This window comes from Columba livia, chromosome 2 (genome assembly GCF_036013475.1).
Source record: "Columba livia isolate bColLiv1 breed racing homer chromosome 2, bColLiv1.pat.W.v2, whole genome shotgun sequence".
Lineage (NCBI taxonomy): Eukaryota > Metazoa > Chordata > Aves > Columbiformes > Columbidae > Columba > Columba livia.
Window position 1 is genome coordinate 31,824,581 of NC_088603.1, and position 10,755 is coordinate 31,835,335.

A 10,755-nucleotide genomic window follows, 5' to 3' on the forward strand; every position below is an offset into this window, starting at 1 on the left:
GAACTTTGAATAATACATAGTCTCATCATGTCTTTTCTATAAAATTAAGACTCCTTTATGTATGAAATCAAAACCAGATTGCACAGTCCAAATAGTTAGGATTTTGTCAGCATTTTTCAATTAAAATTGCTTATTTGTACAAGTTGTGTCTTCATCATATAAATACGAAAATACATTCTCACAGTATGGACTTGGATTCAATTCTAATTCCAGTTTTTCTTGTATGTTCTTATAGTCTATATCTGCCCTCTTAAAATGAGATATAAAGGAAGTTCTTAGTTTGTGAGGGTGAGAAAATAAAACAATGTTCCCATTTAAAAATTGTTTGCCTCAAAAAGTTAGCATTAAATATGGAGACATTTTTCAAGAAGAGTGACCAGATTCACTTTGACAAAGCACAGGCTGAAGGAGAGTATGTTCTCTGCCTGAAAAAATCCAGTTTTCATCTAAAATTTGGAATTAAAAGTTATTTCAAAATTTCTGATGGAACATGGAAACAATCGCTATATTCTGTGCATGTCCCAGTGAAGCAAGAATGTAGGATCACTTTTAACACACCATTTTTCAGGCACTTCAGAAAACTCTTCTCAGACTCAAAGTTCACTGTGTGCATTTAAGTATTTTTAAAGTTTTACAAACTATTTTATTCAAATATCTTTAAATCCACTTCCTATTTTTCCTTTATTTTTTTTTTCTAATCGCCCTGCTATTTGCGCATAGATATGATAGTCAGTAGATCTTAATTATTTCCATCACTGCCATTCTGTGCTTTTAGAATTCTGTGCATTTAATTCTCCATGATCAAAACATGGATGAAAATAATTTTGTTGATATAAAGCTTCAGGATTTACTGATGAAAGTACCTCTTCACACAAACCTATGAGATTAATTTTGGTTGCTGGGGTTTAGACAAAAGCTGTAAGGTATCTAGATAACCTAGAACAATTTTGAGACTATAAATGTTTGATCTTTCTTTAAGGGAACAGGGCAAACACACTGTCCCAGGCCAAGGCAAAGACGGCACCAGCCACATTTATCTTTTCTCAAGGGAAGTTTTTGTTGTCAACAAACCTTAAGCAAAACAAACAAATAGTGTATCAATGGACACCAGTTACACTTTGCTCATGCAAGGTTTAGATTTGTAATAAATTCCTGCTGCAAATCTGGCAGAGGAGTAATTTGGGGCCCAAACTGATTTCAATTAATCCCCTTCTATCCAGGGCATCTATCTTTTTCCAGGGCATTGAGCATGGCAAGTTCACTCAAAGTTCTGAATTTCTGAGAGTGAGAGGGTTTCCACTAATCAGACACAGCAATACTAAGTTTTATAACTCATGTATCTCCCTTTTAAATCTAGATAAAGGTCTTCTGCTTTTGAGTGTCAGATAAAAAGAAGATAATCTTTCCTGTGTGAAGAATGCCACCAAAGGGAGCCACTGTTCTCCCCTAATTTTCACCATTACATTTCATAATGGGATTGTTAAGATAGGGACAGTTATTTCTGGTTTCTGGGTTGGGTTTGTTTTGTTTTTATCTTAACTTTATGTCTCTATGATTCCACAACTTCATAAATTTTTTTCTTTCTCCTTCTCTGCTGTTCCTTCACTATCCTTTTGACACAAAATAGCATAAGTGATACTGGACCACTGATGGAAATGCATCTGCTGAGAGCCAGAGCATAATGAGAAGCTGCTTTGTACCTTTGTTGAAGCTATTTCTACAGCATTAATTGGGACTTCTTTGGTTCTTTTAGGCGGTATGGGAGAAGATCAGCGAAAACTGTTCAGGATGTGCTGTTTAATTTTAGCACACACATTGGATGCCAAAGCTGTTTATATATGTGGTTAGCATAGCAATAGAGAGGGGGGGAAACGCAAAACAAACCAACCAAACAACCAAACAAAAAACCAAACAGAAAGCCAGTTGCAATGAATGGCAGTTTAGCTTGTTCTTATTTGTGGTAGGGTTTTTTTGCCAGTGATAATTTGGGAAAAAACAGTATTTAACTACAATTCCATCTACCAAGGAGTTAAATATTCAGCACTGCTAAACAGTGACCTAGCATTAGCATTAAAAAACATAAGATTTACTGGCATATATTAATGTTCTAATAGTATGTGTTTTAGACACGTGCTGAGAGTTAAGATAGTACTGCATAAAAAGCTTGCAGATAAAAATCCAACTCAAGTATTTCCAAAAATGCACTGTGAGACACAGGAAATTTTGTAGAAAACTATCCCACTGCCGACTAGACAATATTTTATTCCTGGACCTACAGAATATTTCGATCAAGGCATTTACATGTAAACATAAAGTGTACATAGTTTCGGAAAATGTGTACATTTTTTGTTGTCTTCCAAGGTGGAACCAAGAACTAGGTTTGTAAGCTATTCAGATGGCTAGAGTTACAAGCAACTGTCTAATGCCACCTTCCCAAATGCCTAGCATAAATCAGTTTTCTTAGTCAATCAGATTGCTGAACATTCATTTTTAGGATTTTTTAAAAACTTACTAGAACTAGTCCCAGAGCACCAAAGGGAAGCTGCAATACTAGAGAATTATTTGAGAGATCCCTAGTTTTATCCCAAGCTACTATATTTTTGTCTTATGAATGTCAGTTACTAAGGTCACAGAATTAATAGAATTTATTAATTTTGGATTGACACTTGCAGTTTAGAAATTTGACTCTTTCTTTCATCCCACTTGGGTATGTTTGCAGTTCAGCTAGAGGAGTCTGGAACTGGGTGTAAAAGCTAAATTCTTGGGCATAAAGAATGAATTAAAGTAACAAGGACTAGACAGTTTTCAAAGGATGGATGTTTGTTGCCTTCTGAAAATCTGAAAAAGTGCGTCAAATTGGGAACCAAAACTGGGTAAATATAGTGATAGATAGTGTGGCATGAATTTCATAAAATATATGTTCTTTGCTTAGATTTAAAAAATTGGGGAAAGTGAGAATTAAAATTATCCTTCTAGATACACTATTTTGTTCTTGATTATGTGGACTAGTTTAGTCAGGGTGGTTTTTATGTATCTTACACAGTTACACTGAATCAATACAAAATAGTACAGCATTACACCTTACATTTAATCTATGATTTTCTTTGTTGTAACCAGTGAAAATATTTTTGAGATAGAGTAATCTGAAGGCAAATAAACCCCAGCTCTATTCTGAACTGTCTGACAAAATGGTGATGGTCCTGGAAAACAGAATGACAAAAGGAAAATCAAACTTATGTCACTACTAATAGTAAGGAAACGAAGAAATAATTAGAAGGCATCCACTCCATTTTTCAAAAGTATTTCAAAATTCTGAACAATGACCTTGTTAAATGGAATATTTTAAACATTTATATGAAATGCTTTGTTTCAAAGTCCTTCTTTTTAAATCAAAAAGTTCAGCTCTTACAATTCTCCTTTCCATTCTGAAGTTACATCATTTTCCTGGATCACTAGAACTTCTTAAAAATCTTTGGCTTTAACAAAACCGTGTATGTGAGTAATATTTTTTACATTAAAATCTTCTTATCACCTTGAATGAGCTAAAATAACATAAGCCAATGCTATGGATGAATGTGTGTGTGTGTGACTAGAATTTTTTTGTCTCACCAGACATACACTTTTTAATCACAAGTTATTCCTGCTCATCAATAAGCAGACCCAGAAAATAGGGAGCTTCCTTGTATCCATAACCTTTAAATAACAGCAAATCTTCTGTTTCCTCAAGGCAAACAATCGGGTAGCTCTGACACCTGCAGCTACTGGAAACATTTGTCTGAGAAGGAATCAAACTAGTGGGAGACTGGGGAAATATAAATACAGAAAATGTATTGAAAATACTTCAGCTGCCACTTAGAAATTTTACAGTCATGAAGTACTACACTTCGCTAATAAAAAAGCAAAAGTTAGCTTACTGTGGGTGTTGGAGCAATTACCGAATATATTTAGGAGGAAGCTGTATTATGGATTAAAGCAGTTTATACACCAAACTATATGACGCTTTCTAAGATGACAATTGCTTTTAAGGTCTGCTGGTACACTTTACAGAACACATCTATCACTTTATTTTAAAAACACAGATATTTCTGTAAAAGTGGAAGTGGGTTCTACCCGTATGTGGTTTTACAAATGTACACGTCTTTCTAAAAACAAATCACAAACTTAGCCTGACAGGCACAAAAGCCAGATTCTGAAAGGTACCAATGTACCTAGAAGTACAAGTAGTGATCTTAAAACTCTTCATAGTTCACATAGTATGAGTAATTGCTTTGCATTTGACAGCTCCAAAAAGTCTATACTGGATTCAAATTGTGCTCTGCCTTGACTGTCACTTGTTCGAGTTCCCCACCACTTCTACAAACATACTCTCAAGTATTTATCTCCCCAGTACAGTTTTGCAAAGTTGAACACATATCTTTGTTAGTCATGGGCCTAAACAATGACAATACATATCAGTATACATACCATGCCTCTACATATCTTTGCAAGATAATAATATGAAAAATGAGAGCACGGGCCTAAGAAAACTTTAATCTGAAATTATTAAACTCTTCTTACATGTCAGTGAGATCATCATGCCCACCAGCTGTAGAAAAACCTCAAAAGTCAATCACAACAATGTAGTTTGTGAGAATCTTGCAGTTCATTCCGATGTCTTCAAGCATATTCTCCACCCCTTCATCATTCAATGTTACCTGCTCCCTTTTTCTCAAGCAAGGCAGCAAGAGAGAAGAAACAGAATCAGAAACATTTGTGAAACACAATTACACTATTTTCATTCTGCTGCTAATTGGCAATAACATTAAAATTTATGAATGCGATTATATGAATGCAAGATGAAAATAGTGGACTTGATCTAGAAGGTCCATTCCAGGCCTAGATCCTGTTTTCTGTGCAGGACAGCATTATACCAGTGGCTTTCACCATGTACACAGATTCAAGAGACAACTGAGAATTTATCCATTAATTGCGTTTGATACACTGCTACAGTGTCCAGATGTCATTTGATCCTAACTCTTTTAATAGTTTTAGCTACTTTTTAGTAACTTTAGCTTAGGTACAGTACTGAGTATATGGCAATCATTAGAGAATAAGAATAGAAGTAGTAATGTAGTGTGTAAGTAATTCATTCACACAGCGTACATCAGTACAGCTTTGACAGACTAAACACAAGTTACGGTATCCCAAAATATCAAATCTGAGACAGATGAGTCCGGGTTTTCCCCAGGGCGGAAGGCATGAAGAACCAGTTTCAGTGCCAGGTAGCCAATAAACATAATTCATCCCATATTTAGTTTAAGATACATGATCAGTATTATATAAATCAAAATTTTTTGTAAGATTAAGATAGTAATTTCAAGAGTTCTGGTATTGTGATTGCATTCCTTTTCCCTTGAATCAATGTACATGCAAGCTCTTACATTTATAAACTCAAACTCTTCTTCAGACTTTAGTTTTTTTTGTTATATTTGCATACAATCATTTGCATGTATTTCATATTACAGTATGAATACACCACAGGACATACATTTGCCATGTTATATCTTCATGACATTAACCGAACAATTAAGTTCTTACACTTTTGTGGTTGTTGTTACTGAGAATGCCTACACGCCCTGAACACGTTCTCTGAACCCTCGTGGTTCCACAGATAGTGCTGAGGGGCCAGCAATGGGCACAGACCTTCCAACACCCCAGGCAATTCATCCAGAACTGCTTGGGCGCATCTCTGCATGACACAGTCCTGCACCACGTACACTTAGCCTCACTGCCAACATATTTAAAAGACAGAGTACCAGACATTTACATCTGAAAATTACTTTGGCAGCCATCACAATGAAAAAAGTAGTTGAAAATGAAAAGGGCTTTTCTCAATATATGTAGGTTATGAAACCAGCCCAGTGACAAAGAATTCTCTGAATTAAAAGGCACGCTGCCATCAGACATCAGTAAGAACAGTATTGACTTCTACATGTAGAGAGCTCTGCAGACATTATCCTTTTAGAAACAATTATTACTTAAAGGCTAAGGTGGTCAATTTTGTTAGGAAGCAGTATTTGAAGTTTTAAACATACATAATACGTTTTTATGAAAAATACTAACATAGTTGATTGATTTCAAGTACTGAATACGGAGGTTTTACTTACATGACTAACAGCGACACTTTTATAATAACTTCTCTATTAAAATATCTTCCCATGAAGGCTCAGGCATTCCAAGCTTGCACATTATAGAAGACCAACATTTCCAGTTACCATGTTCTGCAAAGTATATGTGATCATAGCAATGGAGATTTATACATATGTATGTATTTATGTTAGGAGAGATAAAAAACATTATGGAAATGCACATTCAACATTTTGAAACATTAGGATGTAAATTTCTGATACTAGAGTGATAAGATCATTGGACATAATACTGTTTACATTCCCATAAAAGAGATGCAGCAGACAAGAGTTTCACTTCTGAATGTCAAACAGACTTGAAAGCTGAACCGCGGGAACACTCCAGAACACAGAATAGCCAGAGAACAAAGGTAAGAGTTGGTTATGTTGAAATGAATCATATATCCAAATTGTCCTGATTGACAGAAGAATAAGACTGAGCCTTTATTGTTGAAACACTTCTCCATCAGGCCTGTCACATTTGTGGTGCTGGTGCTTTATTCTCCAGAGTTGTATTCACATGTCAAGTCAGACTGAAGCTGGATTTGAATGAGTTAGTTCACCCATATGATGCAGTCTGCTGGGACAATTTCACCATATGCTGCACATGGACTATTTTGCCCTCTTCCCTTACATCTACCATTGTGTGACATATATCAATTTGTATTACACATAACAGTAGAAAAAACTAGAGAATCCAAATCTCCTGTTTTCCAGGCAGTGTTCTAACCATTCAAATTAATCACTAGCTTCAAACTGAAAATAGTCTAAACTGTTTAAATACAGGGTCAAGCTTGTATTATTTATTAGGGAAAAACAAAAAAAAATTCTCCCAAAATTCTGCTCCTAAACTTGTTAGGGTTACTGCGATGCTGTCAGAGTCCTCAGCAAGATTAATAGTGTGAGGGAGAGAAGTCATTCAAATGCCTCAGTGCTTTACACAGCGTAGAGTATTTGAAACATCTGCACAGGGCTTGCAGCTACTGGACCAAGGGGAGACCGGCGCTCCTGCAGAGCAGTAGCTGGAATGCAGGTGGGACATCCTGTGGATATTTCCTCAGGCTTCTGGGTTTCACCTGATAAACACTGATAAAATATTTCCGGTAACAAGAAGAAAAAAAGGTAATATGCATTTATCTACAATATTTCACATTTACTTCACACTTTTCCAAGTGATATTTATTTACAAGGTCAAAAGCAAGTTAATGGTGCTAGTTTCTATGTAGCATTATTATAACATGGGCAATATGAAATTTGTCCCAGATAATTCTCTTATTTTTTGATGGATGTTCTGTAGGTATGCAGAACCGTACAAACATGTGAGATGGAAAATAGTTCTGTTGTAGGATCTGCTTTCTTTGGAGAGTCGGACTAGATGACCTGCAGAGATCCCTTCCAACGTAAATGAGTTGATTCAATAAAATGAAGATGCAGTTTTTAAAAACTCCTTTTGTGAAAAAGCCATACAGCACAGTACCTTTGAGAAGTACTTAGTTATAGAAGACAGTAAAGAACTGTGCAAGAACCATACTGTAATGGTGTGTATTGTATCTGTTTATTCAAAAAAGTGGTTAATGCAATCTTGCTATTTTTTCATTGTTAAATATTTTTCTTTTTACACTATATAAATGTGCTAAGAACACAGGCCTTGTCAGGGAGATGCACTGAAAAACAACATTCAATCAAGGGTCAATAAGGCTACAAAGGTCAGACTAATGTGCAAGTAGTTTATCTGTAGGAAATGAAATACATTTTACTTAAAATATTTGGTACATTGCATGAAACAAAAATCTTACTGGTATAATATACAAAGAAATAGAGACCTTCAAATTGGTAATTTTTAGAAATTATATAGGACTTGAAAAACATAAATCAGATATAGATCCTGAAAAACTTAATTATAATATTGTAGGCAAAGAACAACTGAATTCTGAAGATTATAAACTTCAGTGATTAAAAATAGCACATAATAGACACGAGTTTTACCATGTTGCATCTTTCACAGCTATTGAGCAATAGGTTAAGTTACAGAGAGCGACTGTGCTATCGAATTTTCAGTAAAGCCCTATCGAAATCATTGCGAAGTCAAAAAACAAACAAAAAAGGGTAGAATTATTTAGCTCATCACCTAATCATTGTCCAGGTGTCACTTGCTAGACTGTGATAAAACTCTTCCCACCATATTTCCCCAGAGAGGACAGAGAACATGAGAGACAGGACTAGAGAGCAGCCAAGCCTGTACACAGGGGCTCAGCAGTGTGGACAGAGCCAGGTTACATTTTAATCCATCTTTAATCTGAACTTTTATTATCCCAAGCGAACCTCTGTTTCTATAATGCGGTCTCTGCAGTGATACAGCAACAAATCCCCTCGAATGGTGGTGTGGGGTTGAAGCATGGACACACTCAAATGCACCAGGAGGCACTGGAGCGTGTCCAACGAGGAGCAACGAGGCTGGTGAGGGGCCTGGAGCACAAGTCTGATGAGGAGCGGCTGAGGAAACTGGGGCTGTTTATCCTGGAGAAAAGGAGGGTGAGGGGAGACCTTATCGCTGTCTACAGCTACCTGAAAGGAGGTTGTAGCATGGACGGTGTTGGTCTCTTCTGCCAAGCAGCAAGAAGAAATGGCCTCAAGTTGCACTAGGAGGTTTAGATTGGATATTAGGGAACATTTTTTCACTGAAAGGGTTGTCAGTATTGGAACAGTGGTTGAGTCTCCATCCCTGAGATATTTAAAAGACACATAGATGAGGTTCTTAGGGACATAGTTTAGAGGTGGACTTGGCAACATTTGGATTTGATCTTAAAGGTCTTTTCCAACCAGAACAACTCTATGATTCTGTGAGTGTATGAAATACTTCACGGAACAAAGGCGTTAATCTGGGTCAGATGAACTCTTCTGGGCATCTCCAGTGTTGATGGTTTACAAAATGAATCATCTCCTGTTCTGTCCTGCCACCTTTGTCAGTAAAAACAGAAAGTCTGTGCTTTCCCCTATTTTAATGTTCTGTTATCACTGTAAGATCACACTTTCGTGTTCTATGTATTCATGTATATACAAATTGAGTGTTTTTAGCACAGAAGTATAATGAGAACTTTTTCAAAAAACATGGATAGCAAGTCTGTATTCTGAATATTCCAAAGGACAAGTGACCATGTATTCATTTATGCACAGCAATCTGGGAAAAAGGGTTAAACAGGTGATAAGTTACAAATTTTGGAAAAGGACAACACCTAGTCAATATAAAATGTGGTGATAGTTCAGTCTGAATACAAAAATATTCATTTTCTGCCCAAGTTCCTTTATACTTAGTGGGGATTTTAAGTGTCAGCTCATGGATGCAGAAAAGAAAAAGAGATTAACTTTATTTAATTTTTAACAGTCTCTGTTTAGGCACCCGGACTAAGTCTGTAGCTACCAGTTATCAACAGAGACAAGCACCTCAAAACACGAAAACATACCAAATCAAATCTCAACCCATGTATGTCACCTCTGGGCTGGAATGCAACAAAGCATCTTCTAGAGGTTCCCTCTCCATACTTCAGATTACTGAATTTGCTTGTCATATCTTGTTAATTCCACTACTTGGTAAGACAATGTTATTATTAAAGGTGACTTTTTCTTTCATCACTATGTCACTGTTCACAATTCTAAAGTGTTGGCTTAAAACACAGAACTCAAATGTAAAATGAAAAAAATATGGATCTGTGTGCCAGTTTCTTCTTCTCTGGTACATATTGTGTTTTTATGTTCTTTAATACCCTAGGAATATTGTTAGAAGCTAAAATAAGTGAATAAAGACATTTCTGTTGTTAGTTTTATACTTTTAGGATGCCTGTTCCTTCTTATTTTTCTATTTCTTTAAAGCTACCTAGCTGAAACGGAAGCCACCCACACATTTTTCTATGAAAATCAGACATTGGCGATGTAATACTCGTACTGCAGTTCCATTCCTCCATCACACACACTATGTCTAGCTTCAGTGGTCTGAACAAGCAAAGGCATGCACGTAATTTATTCCATGAGGGACAGCATATTCATGTATTTGCACACACAACTCTTTGTGTATCAGTTGCACATAATTTAGAATGACTGTTTCTGCTAACTTGAGCGCTCTGTGTAAATTAAATTCTAAATAAAGCTCCGAGTTTTCAGACGTATTTTTGTTGTAGCTTGCTCAAGTATTTTCTATTGTCCCGCACGCACATAAGCGCTCACACACACACACAAACACTCCCTGGAAACAGCTTTTTGTATTCTGCAGCTTGTGCAATGCAGTAAAATGGTTATAAAAATAACAACATGGCAGCAGCTGTTTGCACATGTGGATGCCATAAACACGTCGCGGTGCTCCTCGGGCAGGCCCAGCCGTGCGGCAGCGGCCCCGCTCCGGGCACAGGCGGCTGCCCGGCACCGCGCTCATGGGCGAGTTACACACCAGCAACGCACACGGTGTACATTAGTTAGAGGGAAAACACTTGTGACTTTAATTTGCAAGTAACATATATACACATGGGATTTGTGCTTTAGAACAACCCACAAACCCACACAAAAATGTAGCTTTAAAAACAGAACAGGGCAGCATAATCTT